This window comes from Mustela erminea, chromosome 7 (assembly GCF_009829155.1).
Source record: "Mustela erminea isolate mMusErm1 chromosome 7, mMusErm1.Pri, whole genome shotgun sequence".
Taxonomy (NCBI): domain Eukaryota; kingdom Metazoa; phylum Chordata; class Mammalia; order Carnivora; family Mustelidae; genus Mustela; species Mustela erminea.
Genome location: NC_045620.1, coordinates 104160252 through 104177276, shown reverse-complemented (window position 1 = coordinate 104177276; position 17025 = coordinate 104160252). Strand labels below are relative to the sequence as shown.

The 17025-nt window shown below is 54.3% G+C and overlaps 1 long non-coding RNA gene across 2 annotated transcripts; it reads left to right on the top strand.

Moving 5' to 3' along the window:
• Nucleotides 1–280: 280 nt before the first annotated feature.
• LOC116595895 lies at nucleotides 281–16792 on the top strand. 2 transcript variants are annotated; one of them, XR_004287904.1, is made up of 3 exons: nucleotides 281–541; nucleotides 1439–1544; nucleotides 16686–16792. It is a non-coding gene; the product is annotated as an uncharacterized LOC116595895 (long non-coding RNA). The 2 variants fall into 2 exon arrangements; XR_004287903.1 differs by having other exon boundaries at nucleotides 282–541; nucleotides 16683–16792.
• The last annotated feature ends 233 nt before the right edge of the window (nucleotides 16793–17025 follow it).

Here is a 17025-nt window from a genome sequence, read left to right as displayed (position 1 = left end):
ACGCAACTATTTGCTATCATGCCATCAATCCCCAAAGCAGCCAAGCATCTAGCTAGCCCCGTAAGTCGACAGTCACAGACAGCTGAAATCCTGGACTCCAAGAACGCAGTTGTTCTCGCGCCCACGAAATACAAGCAACGGGTTTGCAGGGACCCGCAGCAGCGCCCCGCTCCAGGCGTGCACACACATCTAGGTCTGGCCTCAGTTTCCGGTTTCTGGGCCGAGAGACGAGGCAGAGGGCCCGGCCGGCGGTGGACGGCTCGGCCCCGGAGAACGCAGGCGGACGGCCCAGCCCGCGCCGCCGCCGTCAGACCAGTCGGACGGCTTCGCCCCCAGCCCGCCCCTCCCCGGCCGCGCCACAGCCAGCCCTTCCTCCCTCCCGGAAACCCAGTCAGTCCCTCCCGCCGGCGCCCCAGCAGGACGCGCCCGGCCCCCGCGCAGCCTCCGCCCGCAGCCCTGCGCTCCCGGCCAGCGCCCGGGCGCCGGGCCATGGGGCATCCGGGCCGGCGGGAGGCCGGAGCAGGAGCCCGGCGGGAAGTGGGTAAGGGCACGCGAGAAGGCCGGGCCGGGGCGCCCCCGCCGCCCTCGACAGTGACTGTGTGCGGGCGCGGGGCGTGCCGAGCCGGGGAGCACCTGCGCGGGGCTGCGGGGCCTTGCGTTGAGGTCGAGGGCGCCTGCGGACAGGGAGAGCGGGAAGAGGCCGCAGGAGGGTGGAGAGCGAGCTCGGGCCCTCGGTTTGCAACCTAATCTGGTGAGAGGGACGGCACACGGTGGCGACTGGTGCCGCACTGGGAGAGTCAGCCACGGCCTGGGCTGCCGTGGCTCCACAGGTTTCTCCAGCTGGCCCGGCTGGATCCGGGCTCCAGTATTAGAACTGAGTGACAGCGAGGGGTTCGCTGCCCCTGTCTGTCTCTATGTCCCGCAGGAACCCCTGGCATCCTCCCTGCCCACTTGGATGTTGGCCCCTCTGCTTGGCCCCCCTGGGTATGTCTGGGCAGAAGACACCAGAGATTCCTGAGAAGTGAACAGTGTCTGCTCAGCTAACAAACTCACATCCCCTCTAGGGTCCCATTCTGGTCCTAGAATAGAATCTAGCTTGTCCCTTCCATAGGACGGGGGAGCCAGGGATGTGCCTTCTTCGCTGTTTTTTCCCATGCTGCAAGATGGATTTTGCTGCTCTGATCAGTGCCGTCACCCAGACCCCCTGTGTCAGTGGCCTGCTTGCTAGGTCAGGAGGCCAGCATCAAAGTGAGGGCCCTGGGCAGCTTGGGGATCCACCTGCCCTTGAACCTCATTAGCCCAGTCCTTTCCCCAGCCCAGTGCTGATTGAATGTAATTAGCAACTAATTGGATATCTGTGAGCCCCTCTGCATAAGAAATACACCAAGGTCAAGGTTAGAGAGCAGAGCGTGCTGAGTGATTCATTCTTTTCTTTCAGACACTGTATTTTCTCTTCGTGGGGCCTATGAAGAAGAGACATTCATTCATTCATTCATTCATTCAACTCAGGTGTTAGTACTGAGTGCTAACTACTAATCAGGCAGGTAGGCATGGGAAATACAACTGCTTGTTTACATATGAATTGTATCAGAGAGAAAATAAGCAAGTAAGCAGGTGAATCGCATTATTTCAGAGCGTGAGAAATGCTGTAAAAACAAAAGAAACTGGCTGGTGAAGGGTAGCGTGACGAGACAGGAGGAATTGGCCCTTAGACAAGGTACGAGCTTTCTGAATGAGGGGGGAGGGTAGTATGATTTTCAGGCCCCAAAACTCTGGGGGCTGAGAATAGGATGTCCCCTGTTTCCATGAGGGGGGACTACTGAGCTGCCCCGGAGGGGGTCAGTGAGCAGTGGGTGGGCGGTGAGTAGCTCCTCTCTGGAGTCCTTGGGGTATACCTGTTGGGGGCCTTCCATCAAGGTGGAATCTAAGCTTCCCCAGAAGACAGGCTCTCGGGTTCACTTGCTCGGTTGTTCATTCAACAAATGCTTACCGAGGGCCAGGATGTTCCAGGCACTATTGTAGGTGTTAAGGATGTGATCAGTGAACAATACAGTCTTTCCCCTCATGGAGCTTATTTTCTAGTGGGGAGAAATGGACAATAAACAACAATACCAGTGACTTTAAGGTCATAATGATAAATGCTATGGAGGGACAGAAAGTAGCTTAAGAGGTTAGAAGGCTGTTATGTTTAATAGAGTGGTCAGGACAGGTTGTGCTGAGGAGATGAAATTTTAGTGGAGACCTGAATGTAGATAAGATATAGGCATGCAACGCTCTGAGGGAAGGACATGCCAGGCAGTGGGAATGGCAAATGCAAAGGCCCTGAGGCACAAATAAGGCTTGAGCATGCTGGGCATGCTGGACATGCCGGAGGAACAGGAAAGAGACCCGTGTGACTCTGGGAGGTGAGCAGGCATTTCAGAGGCTCTCCTTGGATGGGGCCTCAGCCTGAGGACCAGAGGCATCCCGGGAGAGTAGATGATTCTCCCCACTGCTGTGGCAGGAAGATTCATAGGCTCCCTGACAAACCCAGGGTTTGGATATGGGGCAGAAAAACTAGCCTTCTAGGAAGATTCTTATCATCTTCATTCATTTTTTTTAAAAATATTTTTTTTATTTATTTGACAGAGATAGACATAGTGAGAGAGAGAACACAAGCAGGAGGAGTGGGAGAGGGAGAAGCAGGCCTCCTGCTTTCCTTCCTGAGATGCCAGGCTTGATTCCAGCTCCCAGGATCCCAGGATCATGACCTGAGCCAAAGGCAGACACTTAACGACTAATCCACCAAGGCGCCCTTCATTTTTCATTCTTTAATTGGGTGATCTCAGTAGACTGAAAAGGAAAACAGAAGAGTATATAATAATTGACATATATTGAACACGTGCTATATGTCAGGCTGTCCTTTGAGCATCTTATGTGCAAACACAAATCCTTGGGGCGCCTGGGTGGCTCAGGGGGTTAAAGCCTCTGCCTTTGGCTCAGGTCATGATCCCAGTCTCCTGGGATCGAGTCCTGAGTCAGGCTCTCTGCTCGGCAGGGAGCCTGTTTCCTTCTCTCTCTCTCTCTCTCTGCCTGTCTCTCTTCCTACTTGTGATCTCTGTCAAATAAATAAATAAAATCTTAAAACAAAACAAAACAAAACAACCCCCCCCAAATCCTCACAGTAAGTCTGTGAGGTGTGGTACTGTCCCATTTCACAGATGAGAAAAATAAGACCCAGGGAGTAGGAAAGTTGCCCACTTTCGCACAGCTAGTAGGTGAAAAATTGGGAATTACAATTGAGTGGTACAGTCAAGGGCTCAGACAGGGCAGGGCAGGTTTTGGCTGAAGGGATGTTTGTCCGCAAAGGAGAGGAATCCAGTGGAAAAGGGACCCTAGCACCTAACAGCAGGGGGTGGTTAGACAAGACAGTAGGGGTTAGGAGCACATTCCACTTCTTTTGTTCTTTTGAAGATAATATCTACATGGGTTAAAAATTCTTCAAAGAAAGTATTTTTAAAGGACTACTTGTATGTGTTAAAAATCTTTTTATAAATGTTAATTGAAACAGCTCTTAAGGTGCACAGTGAAAAATCCACCCCCCCACCCCCGGTCCTGTGCTCTCAATTCCCCTCTTTAGAGCCGATTTCTAGAGAATATTTCCAAAGAGATAGATTCTGCTAGTAAAGGAGCATATAAGTGTGTATAACTTTCTTTTTCTATACGAATAGTGATGGTACTCAGTTCTGTGCTTATTAGGATTATGATTATCGTTTCACCTAAGATATTTATTCTGATTCAGAACATACAGAAATACTTTTCCAAATAAATGTATGATGGTTCCCTGAGTGGGGTGTTTATCTAGCCAGGCCTCTATGGGCTTCGAGGTGGTTCTCTGCCTTGTTGCGTGTGTGTGTGCTTGCTGTGATGGACAGTGACCCGTTAAGCATTCGTGGGCCAGCGTACCCGCTCACTTCTGTGACCGTTTCAGCAGGAGAAATTCCTGAACCCAGAATGACTGACTTCAACGCCTTGAGGATTTTAGGGGTCGGTGGCCACTGCCGGCCGGCCTTCTAGAGCCTCAGTGTGACTTAGAGCTTCTGAGCTTCCCCGCCACTCCCCAAGCTCGGTGGGTTCTCAACCTTCTGCTCTTGCCAATGACAGACGAAAACAGCGGGCACCACGTTGTGGTTTTCGTATGAATTTACAGTGAACACTGTTAGGAGCCTCATACATGGTTTTAGCTCTTTGTCTTTCTCCTTCTGTGGACTCCTCATGTCCTTGGCCTGGAGTTTACATTGGATTTTCGTCTTGTGGTTTGTTGTGATTGAATTATCTGAGGTCTTAATTAGGATTTCTTCTCCACCCCTCAAATCTAGTCCTATCCACCGCCCCTCCCCATCTCCCCCTACCCTGCCTGTGAGCAGCCTTCCTTCTGGTGTATTTCTGGTGGGTTTATCCTGGGATCGGGACGTATTCTAGAGAAAGCGATGGAGTTGATTTCTGTATGTGTGTATGGTAGACTTACATAAACTGTGTTGTTTATGCAACTCCTGCTCTTTTACTTTTTAAACCTGATGCTGTTTTTTAAAAAGAGGGATCTGACTGCCGTGTGCAGCCTGTGGTTTGTCGCTCCTGAGTCTGCCCCGCGTTCCCTAGCTGGGATTGTGGAATTCCTGTAACAGTTGATTCTTAGTGGCTTGGTCTACAAAGACTGTTTGGAGAAAGGGCTTTATGGGGACAGCCTCGGAGGATGAGGAGGATTTGAAAGATGCGTTGGAGAGTGGGGAAAGGAACAGAGATGACCCAGAGCGCCAAAGTACCAGGAACACTGAGGCCCCGAGACTCTCTTAGACTTCAGGGTTGTGCTCCAGGGTGTGGACGCGTGGTCCTGGGAGAGGCTAGGGGGCTCCCATGCCCGTGTTGGGCCTTCCCTAATGGCAGCATGGGTGAAGCAGGGGGTGGGGGTCAGCGGGAAGTATTTTCAGGGGGCAGGAGGGATCCTCTGGAGAACTGGGGCCTTCTGCTTGCATGAACCTGGAGGCAGGAGGTCCCTGCTACTCTCCTAGTGGCAGGGGAGGGCTCTGGGGGAGGGGGGAGGAGCGTCACTTGCCGGGGAGGGAGCCCCCGCAGGATGGGGCCCTGGGGTCAGGAAGGGTCTGGGCTAGCATTGGGGTTGTTAACCTGGGAGAGGGGGCAGTTGTGACACGGCGGACAGGACCCAGGAGGGCCGGGCCCGGGGAACGGGGATGGGAAGGTGTGTTCACAGGCACGTGGACATCCAGCAGGGCGTGCTGCTAAATTTAAGTCCTGCTCATCTGGCTAGAGGATTCCTGCCGGCAGTTAGGACCCTGGGTGTCAGTGAGCATGTGGGACAGGAACCTGTGGGGTGAGGGAGGTCACCCTGGGAGAGAGTATAAGGCAAGAACGCCTGGGCAGGGCAGAGCCTGAGGCGGGCAAGGGAGGAGAAGCGGATAGACAGGCTGAGCGGGCCAGGGAGGCCGGGTGCACTCTGGAACTCTGCCTTTGCTGGCTCCATGACCTCAGGGAGGCCTCGTGTCAGCATGGGAGCCAGGACAGGCGTGAGGTTTGGGGGCTCTGCCTTCTTGGTGTCTCCCGGTGCTGCCTCGGAGGAGGAGGCATAGACAGGAGCAAGAGTTGCTCAGGTGGTGCAGGTGTGCGGGCTCTCTTCCTGGGAATGAGCTGGGAGGCCCCAGCGCTGTTCCCCCCAGAAGCTGCCACCCCAGGCCGCCCCTTGTCCCTGTAGGTGACTGCGGAGAGAGGACAGATCAACTCCTGCTGGCACAGAGAGGGCATGAGAAGCCCAGGGCTTTGCTGCCATGGGTGGGGTAAGCCTGGGCACCCGCAGGGAAGTCCGGGGCCTTTCAGGAGACCCCAGGAAGTGCCTTGCTCTAAGTTTTGTCTTCCTCCTTCCCTAGCTCAGAGTGTACCTGTTCTGTTTTATGTAACACGGGAGCCTTGCATTCCTGCTCATTGTAAGCCTGAATTTCTGTTCCAGAGTTAACGGCTGGTCAAGGCCAATTAGCATTATCGTATTATATGTAACTCCAAGTTCTTTCTTTAAAGTAAATGCTCGAAGATTTGAGTCGGCTGGCTGTATGTGGTGTCTACTCATTTATTTTTCTTGTCATGATTTTTGACAGAAGAGTTTTCCACCTATACAGTTTTATTTCATAGTTTTCCTTGACGACACACAGTTTGAAAATAAAGAAGCCATTGTGTCCTTTCCACGTGGTCCTAAGAATAACATCTGTGAGAGCACAGGTTTGTTTTATCAGTTATACTTTTGAAAATGCATATTCAAATAAATACTTAACTATTGAAAATGTTCATTATGTGTACCATGTACCTACTTAGGCAGACATAGCCTTAGATTCATGGAGTCCTGAAGGAGGTCATCTTGGCCAGGTAGGAGAGGGGAAAAAGACTCTTTGTCTACCCTCTTAGATTCAGTTCCTGAGACAGGCAAATTAAACTGATGAAAGAGTAACCGTAGAAAGAGGTTTCATTGGCATGCACCTGAGAGCCAACCAGAGTAGAAGCTGGCTTGTGAAATGGTTAAAAGGGTATATACCTAACTTCATAGGGGAATTGGGGGCAGAGAGAAAAGGGCTTGTATGGGAAGAACAGATAGGTTTCTTTAGGAAAGACAAATGGGTTTTTATAACATACGAGAAATGAGAAAGTTTGTGATAACGTTTGTCTCTATGCTATGGGTGGCCTTTGAGTGTCCCTCATCTTTCCTAGAGAAGGGATTTGGGATAGTTTTTATTTTGTCTTCTGGGAGTGGCTCTGCCCTGAAGAAGGAATTTTCGGCTCCCTTATTTTCCAGAAGTTGCTGTGTTATTCATGCGGGAAACTCTCAGAAGACTTCTTTTTGCACCTGTCAAATCTCAGAAGTCTTTTTTTTTTTTATGATTTTATTTATTTATTTGACAGGGAGAGAGACAAGTAGGCAGAGAGGCAGGCAAAGAGAGAGGGGGAAGCAGGCTCCCTGCTGAGCAGAGAGCCCAATGTCGGTCTCCATCCCAGGACCCTGAGATCATGACCTGAGCTAAAAGCAGAGGCTTAACCCACTGAGCCACCCAGATGCCCCCTCAGAAGTCTTTACCTTAAAATAATCTTCATGGCCACACTGGGATTCCAGACATGTCCCCACACCATCAGCAGGGAGGTCACCCTGGCCTCCGCTTGAGGACGGGTGACAGAGAGGGGTCGAAAATGGTGAACACCATTGCAGGTCCTCCCGGTGGCTTGCTAGCTCCCTGCCTCCACCGGAGAGGAGGGACAGGGTTGGCAAAGAACATCCCAGTCTTTAAAGTGAGCAGAAATAGTCAATTATTATTTAATTCAACATATTTAATTTCCTAATACTTTTATTATTTTTGCGGATGATAAACATAATACATACTTATTTTTTTAATTAGATACATGCCAAAAAGAGCATAAAGAACTTTGAATCACATATCCTTTTGCCACACACAGCCACTAGTAACCGATGCTTTGGTATTTTGCTGCCTAAATACATAAACGAGGTTTTAAAAATTGAGAGCATACTGAATATATAATTGGTTTTCTTAATAATATGCTGTGAGCATCTTTCCCCTGCATTAAATACTGTCTAGAACTGAGATAGTTAAAGGTGCCTGGGGCTCACCATATGGCTACGGGCTCTACCATAATCTATTATCTGGTTCTCAGTTATGGGTGCTGAGGTTGTAGGCATTTTTGCCGCTGGAAGAACTGCATGCCTTCCACTTCAGCAGATGCTGGTGAGCATCTGTTGGGGGCCAAGGGAGTTTGGAGACCGAGGTGAATGCCTGGAATCCCACCCATGGCTTCCCTAAGGAGGGCTGACCCAGGATGAGAGGCCTCGGGGAGGGTGCCAGTCTATGACACCTGGAGCTGGGAGGGAGCGGAGAAGGGGAGCCTTGGCAGACAGAGTCTGGGGTCGGGGAAGCTGTGGCCTGGGCATCTGGGCCTGCGGGGTAGGACCAATTTTCCAAAGTTACTGTGCCTGCCATGGAATTGGACAACCAAGTCCAAGAGGTAGAAGCTTCTCATTCACTGTCGTCATCGTCACTTCCTGGGCCCCCTCCAGGAAACCAGGGGCTGCACTGGGGCCCGCAGAGGTGTTAGGTGGTTGATGGTGGTGTTACTGCCTGACTGGGCTCCCTTTCCTTCTGGCCCTGCCTTTGAGAGATTTCTTCCACCCATTCCAGGACTATAGGCATCCGGCAGGGAAACTCTCACAAGCCCCCCAACCCCTAGCCCCTCCCAGCCCCTAGCTCTGGGCTCAGATACCCAGAGGGCTCAGAGTCATGTGGGCCAGTGCAACTGTAACTATCTAACCCTACAGAGGAATGATTAGGGAGGCAGGTGTCCTCCTGTCTGTCCTGCCTGAGGCCTCAGGCTTGTGGAGGCTGGAGAGCTAGGAGGGAATAGGGCCTTTTTTGGAGGCAGGAACATGTGGCCACCTTCCCCCTCAGGCCTCCCTAAAGGACAGAAGTTTGTCCTTTGGGCACACAAGAGCCCACTGAGGTGCTTCTGGCTTCGGCTCTCACACTGTCCGGTAGCTGGTACCCTTGGGATGCTGGTAGTGAGTCGCATCCGCCCAGGAGTTTCTAGAAGCTTCGAACTGGGAGAGATGGTTCAGGCTGTGCTGTCAGTAGTGCTGCTTGCTTGGAGAGAAGGCCTCCTCCTTCCCATCAGTGGTATGCAGGTGGCAACAGGGTAGAGCAGAAAGTAGACTCACTTCAGTTTGGCAGTCCGGGGTGCAAATGCAGCCAGACTAACCGCTCAGACCCTCCGTCTCCTCACCCGTTCTGCAGGGTGGGGATAATAGCACCCCATTCTCGTCCCCGGCCTCATGGGCCCTAGAGATGTTGCTTCTAAAGGGCCTGGTGAGTGTCAGCGCACGGGGGCCCTCGGGGACGGGCAGGTGTAAGTCAGGGGCTGCTCCCTTCCCCGCCGCCCCCCTCCTCTCATACCTGCACCTCTCAGGAGGGCAGACTGGGTGCTGGAATCCCCAGAGCCCCTCTCCTGGGAGGTGGGCCCCATTCCCTCTTCTGTGCTCAGCTTGTCGGCTGCCACCTCCCTACCTGTGCTGAGGCGCTTCCTCTGCGGGCAAACAGGAAGTCACTTCCCTCGAGGGAGGCAGGAAGGGGCTGCCTGGCAAGGCCACGTGGCCCAGAGCTGTGGCCTGGTCAGGAGGCTGGGTGTCCTCCAGGCCCTGGGGAGGGGATGGTGGGCCGAGCATGGGGAGGGGAGGTAGATCAAGCTCAAGCCATCAGAATCCTGCCCTCCTCCAAGCCCCACAGCCACTGAGCTGGTACCCTCCTTGCCTGTGTCCAGGGAGCCCTGCCTCCAGAGTTTCAGTCCTGGCGACCTTGGGAAGGCGATGAGAGCTTTGGGAGACGGAAGGGAGCTGGTGGCTGCTCAGGTCAGGGCATATGTATTTGGAGATTGCTGTAAGCAGGAAAGCCCCGCACTGCCCCACACCCCCATACCATGCCCTATATGCCCAGGCCCACAGCCTGGGAGGAAAGAGAGGGCACATTCCCTCTCCCGTGGCATTGTCCCCAAGCGATCAAGGAGGAGACAACGAGTTGCTGTCCCTCATTCATTCATCAAGTGGCTGTGGGCACTTAGCAGCCAGGCCTCTGCTGCACAGCCTTGGTGCTCCTCAGCTGAGCGGCCTGGCCTTGCCCTTGAGAAGGTCACATGGTAGGGAGCATATGGGCTCACAAACACGCGGAACAGGCAGTCACGGGACCTGCTGGTGCCAGCATCCCTGCGGTTGCGTCCAGGCTGGATGCAGGGGGCAGCCCGCAGTCGGGGTCTGGGAGGTGACCCCAGGTCCTCACCTCCTCTTCAGTCCCCACCTCATGGCCACTGGCTTTGGCGCCTCTTGTGCCTCCTGCTCCCCCAACCCTACCCGTCCATGACCTCCATGCGGCCACATTCGATGACCACTTTGCACCTTATCTTCCTAGCCTTCCTAGTAGCATTTGACATAGCTGACCACTTCCTCCTTTTAGTTATCGCCTCCTCTTGTCTTCGGTGATGACACCCTCTCCATGTTTCTCTCTTCTCCTCTGCAGCCCCTCCTCACTCCCCTCTGCAGTCTTGTCCCTCGTAGTCTCCGTCGGCCTCTGGTTTAGCTCCTTTGTGCTGCTCACACGCGTTCACCTCGGCAGCCCAGCCCTCCCATCCCCTGCAGGCCTGGTTTTAGATGCCTGCTTGAGTTTCACAGGTATCTCAAACCTGATACTTTGAAAAGCAAACTCGGGATTTTCTCCCCTAAGCCTCATCTCCCCCATCCTGCTATTTCCGCCAGCGCCATTTGTCCCATCTGGTCGCTGTAGCCAGGAATCCAGAGCTTGCCCCCAGCCCCCAATGGCAGCTGGCTTGCCCACTCAGCCCAGTGTGTATCCCAAGTCCTCTGGCTCCCCTGCTCTGCCCTTTCTGCCCTGCTCCAAGCCTGCCTCCCCAGGAATACAGAGCCTCCGCTGGTCTCCCTGCTCTCGGTGAGCCCTTGGCTGGCTCTTGTCTACACAGCAACAGATGATCTTACAAACCAACAAAGCAGTGCTCTCTGACCTGTCCCTTCCCTGCTTAGCCTGCATGCTGGCTGCCCACTGGGGACCCCCTGGCATCCAGTCCTGCCTCTCCTGCCTCATCTTCTCACACTATCCCCTGAGCTGGCTGACCAGCCACACTGGCTTGCTTTCTGTCCCCTTAACTCATGGAGAACTTTCCAGTCTCAGGCAAGGAATTAGACATGTTGGCCCCCCCTTCACCAGGGTATACAGGCCCCCACGAGCAAGGCTGGTCTCCTGCCTCTGTCCCTGCTGCTGGCTCTCTCTGCTCCCCGCTCTGTCCTACCTCAGCATCTGTCACAGTTTACAATCAGATATCGAAGACTTAGGCCGTTTGTCTATTTTCTGCCCCTGTCACTAGATTGGACACTCCCTGGGGACAGATGTCCTGTGTTTTATTCCTGAGGGGTCAGCAGCTTCTCACATAGGAACTGCAGGAGAAGTGGGTGCTGCCAGCGTGGGGGCCCTGGGAAGTCGGAGGCCTTGGGGGAGGGTTTGCATTTAGGGTGAGGTGACTTTGGGTTTCTGGTATACACACCTGGGCACAGTTCTATAAAATCCCAAATACAGAAGGAGGGGCTGCCTGGGGAGGTGAAGAACTGGGTTAACATTGCACTAAGTCTGAGGCACTCACGAGATAAGCCTGCCCCCCCCAACCCCGTTGGGCAGGCCCAGAGAATGAACAATGGAGGGCCCCATCAGATGTGTTCGAATATGTAAAAATTACAACCGCAGCTGACAAAGTGTTTTGTAAAGTGTCCTATCCTCCTACCTCCCATCTTAGTAGTGACCTGAAGGTCCAGGTTTGAATTGAGCTTCTCGGCCTCCTGCAAATGTGGCTACTGCATGCAGCTGGGCCCACTTCCAGCCTCTAACCCCTGCCGTTCCGCGCCTCCCCTCTCCCTTCTCTACCCCGTACCACAGTGCATGCAGAGGGCCACCTGCCTACAGGTGCAAGTGCTGTCCGCCCCCCTCCCCGTCTCAGAGAGGGTGGTGCACAGAGAAGTGAAGCAAAGCCTCGTGGCAGGCAGATGGCACGTGCCCACCCCACCCCCCCACTGCTCCCCAAGCAGAGAATTCCAGGCTCCTGGGTGCTCTGAGTGTGGTGGGAAAGGGGCTGGTAGGCATGGCTTTGTGGCGGAGGGACGCAGCTGGAGGAGGGGTAGAGCTGGAGCTAGGGGCTGTAAACTCCGGGCTGGGGTGGCCTGGGTCAGAAGGCGCTCTGCTTCTGGGACTCCCAAGTGGGAGGGTCTCTGGGGCACTCAGAATTATGCGGCCTGGAGCTTGAGGGGTGGGAGACAGGGGCTTTAGAGCCTCAGTAGGGATGTTGGTGGTGGTTGTACAGAGGTAGAAGATGGGTGCATGAGCATGGCTCCCCACCAGCCTCTGTCTCTCACTTGTGGACACCTGGGACCTGTGTCCTGCAGACACCCATTGGGAATTCAGCAATGGGGAATGGATGGCAGTTGGTTCTCTTGGTCAGACACTCTGAGTTCTAACTTCAGCTGTGTGACCGTAGGCAGCAGCATAACCTCTCTGAGCCTGCCTCCTGTCTGTAATGGACATAGCAGTGCTTCATAAAGTAGCTGAGAGCGTTGGCTGAGGTGCTACCAGAGGACGCTTTGTAAAACAAGACAATGGCATTCGGCTCCGCTGTTACCTACGGGAGAGGAAGCCATGCAGAGTTCCCAATATCATTTATGCAAAAAAAAAAAAAAAAAAAAAGAAAGAAAAGCTGCCAGGCCCAGGGCCCTCCTCTGTCCCGCAGGTGCCTGGAGGCAGGGACTGCCAGCTGGGGCAGAGATGAGAACCTGGGGACAACCACAGGGAGGAAGGGGGTGGGGCCTGTCCACAGCCTAAGGCACAGCACCTTCCCCTTTCTCTCCCTGGGCCCTTGACTGGGGAGAAGGGCGTCGGCGCTTCTCTCTGGGCCTGGTGCAGGGTAGGGGCCTCCAGGCAGCGGGCGGCCAGGGGAAGGGGGCCAGAGGCAGTGGGCCTGGGAATGGAGGCGCTTGTCTTGTGGGCAGGAAGTGTGAGGTGGCAAGCAGCTCGGGAGCCCTGGGGAGGCCGCTGGGTGGGAGGGCTGAGCGTGTGGTGGTGAGGGGAGCGGAAGTCGGAAGCACCGGCAGCCACAGTCTCCATTCACTGGTGAACGGCCCTTGTATCGGGAAGACCCGCTTGCCCTCTCCAGGGGCCTTTGGAGGTGAGCAAGGTGGGCCTGCTGGGGGTGGCGGCCGGGAGGGAGCCGGTGGGCAGTGGGGGATGCGGAGAGTCCCGTGTGTGCCCTTGTGGTAGCTGCTGGGGCAGGTGGACAGGAAGGAGAACTCTGTGGGCCCACTGTGTCCGCACCTTCTGTGGGCCTGGCGGGGCTGGAGCTGTCACCTTCGTGTTCCTTCTTGCTGTCCCCCTCCTTCCTCAACCTACCCCTCCCGATCTGGCCCCCACTTACCCTGGCCTCTCCTAGAGCCGCTGAGGAGGGGTAATCTGCCATTATGGGGGGGGGAGGGGCTCCTTCCTGAAGCTCTTGTGGGCCTCCCTGGGTCCCTGGTGATGACTGTGGGGCGGTGCCTGGTGAGGGGTTTTGTGGCCAGAGGCCTCCAGTGAGCCTTGGAGAGACTGAAGAGAAGGAAGCCAGGCAGGCCTGGGCTTTGGGTGGGGGTGGGCAGCTCTGGGTGCAGTCACTGTGGGAGATCAGACACAGAATCCACCATGAGGGGGCTCCTGGTTCTACCTTGCCTTCCGCCGCACTCCGAGAGGCTGGGTTGGTGCTCGGGATGCCAGTAGCTGGCTTGCCAGGGCAGCCGATGTTTCGACCCATTGACCTTAGGTGCGACGGCCATCATTTTACTCACAGATGCCTCTTTGTGCGGGACATTGAGGCCTTCTGCTTGTAGCTGTCATCCTTATGGTAGACAGGAGTCTCCCAGAGGGAAGGTCCTCCTAGGGCCTAAGATCGTATGGTTGGTGTCACTCCTCTGCTGAAAAGGCAGGGGAGAGTGACCTGTCAGCAGATAGTCATACCCCTCAGGCCTGTTGAACCTTAGCCAGGTTTAAAGCAACGTGCCTCAGAGGGTCCTGTCTCCCCAGCCTTCTGGAGCTTCAGAACATCCCAGAACTGCTGCTTTCTACAGATGAGGAACCACCCAGCACAGGGCTTAGAACCTGGGCTGTGGGCTCTTTGGGGAAGGAGTGGGGGGACCCAAGAAGGGATGAGAATGGTCCAGCCTGGCCTTGAGCCCTCCTCGGGGTCCTTGTCCTTCCCAGGGGGCAGCTGCTCTGGAGACACATCGGTGCTCTGCCCCCTCTCTCTATACCCCAGCATCTCTGTCCCATCCTCTGCGCTCTCCATCTTTTCTGTCTTCCATTCTCTCTTCCCTCACCCTCTCTGCCCCCTTCTTCTCTATATCCCATCCTCTCTGCACCCTCTCTGTTCTCTCTCTCTGCCTGAGCCACAGCCGACACCCACCCCCGCAGGGTCCTCAGCACCACTGACCCCCCCCCCCGCCGCCCCCCTCCCGCCCCCGCCGGTGCACACTTGCATGAAGGCTTCTTCCGTGTGGGCAGGATGTGGGGCTGCCCCTAGTGCTGTCTCTCACGGCGCCCTGGCCCAGGTTCAGGCAGGAGCATCTGTCTTGTAACTCCAGATAAGAACCTTCTCTATTCCTCTGCCTTCCAGGATGACATCCCTCACGGGGCTTCTCCCGAGGGCTGTGTGGGCACAGGCTGCCTCCTAAATCCCCGGGCGGGCGAGGAGCCTTTGCTTTTTCCATTGGAAGGAAAAGTTGCCATGGCAAAAGGAAGGAATGTCTGCTGAGTCTGGAAGCGTAAACGGAGGCTCCAGGAGGAGGCTGAGTGCCCAGGGAGCCCACTGGGAGGGTTGTCTGTTTGCTTGTTTGTTTTGGCTTCTTGAATGACCAGCAAAGGAGCAAAGTTGAACTTGAGCAAGACATGCTGTTTTTGAGCACCTACCAGGGGGCCGGGCCAGCAGCAGCAGCTCCCATACCCATTCTGCTTTATCGCAAATGTATAGAATAGCTTGACTCCATCTTTTTTCCTTATTTTATAGATAAAGAACCAGGTGAAGTTTTTGACCAGAGTCACAGAGCTCGTCAGTTGTAGGCAGGACTTGAGGGAGTCTCATCCGTGAGCCTCCAGGCAGAGCGGGGCTGCAGACATTCAAGGCACCATCTCCCTCCTCGGGGCAGGCTCTCCTCCAGCCTCCTGTGGTCTCCTTGTACTAGAGGGTACAGGCTTGTGCCCAAGAAGAAAGCTGGGGGCAGGGGTGGTGAAAAGCAAATCCACTCTCCAAATTACAATCCAGGAGCCAACGGGTCTCCTCACCCCCAAGATCAAGACAGTGTTGCACTGAAGACAGGGCAAGGTCAGGTAGGGATGGAGGGATTTATACCCCCTTGATCCCCCAGCAGTCAGATTCTGCATCCTGTACTCCCATCAGCCAGGCGCTGCTTGGCCCCAGCAGTTTTCTTCACTAAGGTAGAGAGGGGGTGTCCCCCCCCACCTCCTCCCTCTCCGCCAGCCTCAGCTCCTTCCCAGTCCTTCCTCTCACTGTCTGAAGAGCTCAGAGCATTTTGTTGGATTCCAGAATCATTCCACTTCTCCTGGACCTTATCCTTCCATTCTATAAACCATCTTAGGGCCACTTTATTTTGGAGGTGAACAAAACCTACCTTATGAGGCATGTGGCAGACCTTCTTCGTCCTTCGTTCTGGTTAGGATACCTGAGACACGCCATTTCAACAGAGATTTCACTGAACACGGGGGCTGAGAAAAGAAAGTAAACCAAGAAAATTCTAGGCGCTGGAGACCTGAGCTTCTGGTCTCCAGTTCCTGGCCCACCTCTGCCGAAAAGGTGCCACCCTCCCTCTGGGAAATAGAAGCCCTTCCCCACCCTTGACCCTGGCCGTGTCAGCCTGCCCCCACTCAACTGAGTGGTGGGGCTGTCGTGATGGCCATAGGAAGTGACCTTACCCCTCAGTTCATCCTATCGCTTCACTCAGGGAAGAGCAATTTAAAAAGGAGGTGAGAAAGAGAAAGGAGACGGGGAAGAGAAAGAGAAAGAATGAGAAGAAGAAAGGGGGCAGGGCAGGAGAGACACTTCTTAAATCCTCAGGACAGTGGCCTCACACAGGCAGAGAGCCCAAACAAGGTGATTGAATGGGTGGGTCTTCCTCGCGTCTCCTCCTCTCTATCCAGCTGCTGTGTGGGAGCCAGGACCCATAGGAACATTTTGGCTCCTGGCCTGGCAGGACCTCACCTCTGGGAAAGCTCTGCCTCAAGGGCACTGGGCTTCCTGGGAGGAAGATGTGATTGATTCATGGGCAGACTGCCCTTGGGAGGAAATCGTGAGGTCAAAATGATGCTTAATCTCCTCAGTCTTCCTAGTCCTCTAGTAAGATCGTTGAGGAGGGGCTTTCTGAGGATCCATCCCTCCCACCCACTCATCCACCCATCATCCATCCACCCATCCCTCCATCCTTCCCTTTTATCCATCTGTCCATCCATCCATCCATCCACCCATCCATTCATCATCTATCCATCCATCCTTCCATCCATCCATCCATCCATCCATCCATCATCTATCCATCCATCCATCCATTCATCCATCATCCTTCCTTCCCATCCATCCATCCATCCATCCCTCCCTTCCATCCAACCATTGATCCATCCATCTGTCCATCCATCCATCTATTCTTTCCTTCTACCCGCTGTCCCTCCCATGCATCCATTCATCCATCCATCCATCTTCTCCAGTCCACAAACTCAGAGGACCACAATTCTGTACCACAGAATTCCACAAACTCAGAGTACCACTTCTTCTGAGTCAAGTAGGTACTGCACTGGATACTGGTAAAACCGATGAATTCAAGAGACTCTCTGCTTCAAAATAATTCATGCTTCATTCAATCCACAAAGGCCCAAGGGAATTGATGTATGTATGGGGGAGAGACAGTGATGCTTAAGAGAGCCACAGGCCTAGATGCAGACCCCAGCTCACCTACTTACTAGCTGAGCTCCCTGGATCCATTTCTGACAGTCTCTGAGTCTTTGCTTCCTTTTTAGTAGGAAGGAAATGTTACCACTTGTCTCGTGTGTGGGGTGGCTGTCCAGACCTGCAGATGGGCTCACGGCTTAAAGCACCGAGCTGCATGACGGCTACATTGCGAGGGCTTGGTACGTTCTTTTCCCCTCCCCATGAGTTGCACGTGGGGTTGCCAGGTAAAATACAGAATGCCCATTAAGCTTGAATTTCAGTTAAACAGAGGAAATTTTTAGTATAAGCATGTCCCAAAGATTAGGCATCCTGTATGTGTATTTGCTCTATACTGTGGAGCTGTGTGCTACCCCTTTGGAATGGCCAGCCTAGAGCCAGGAACACTGTCCAGTGGGCTCTGTCACTATCCCC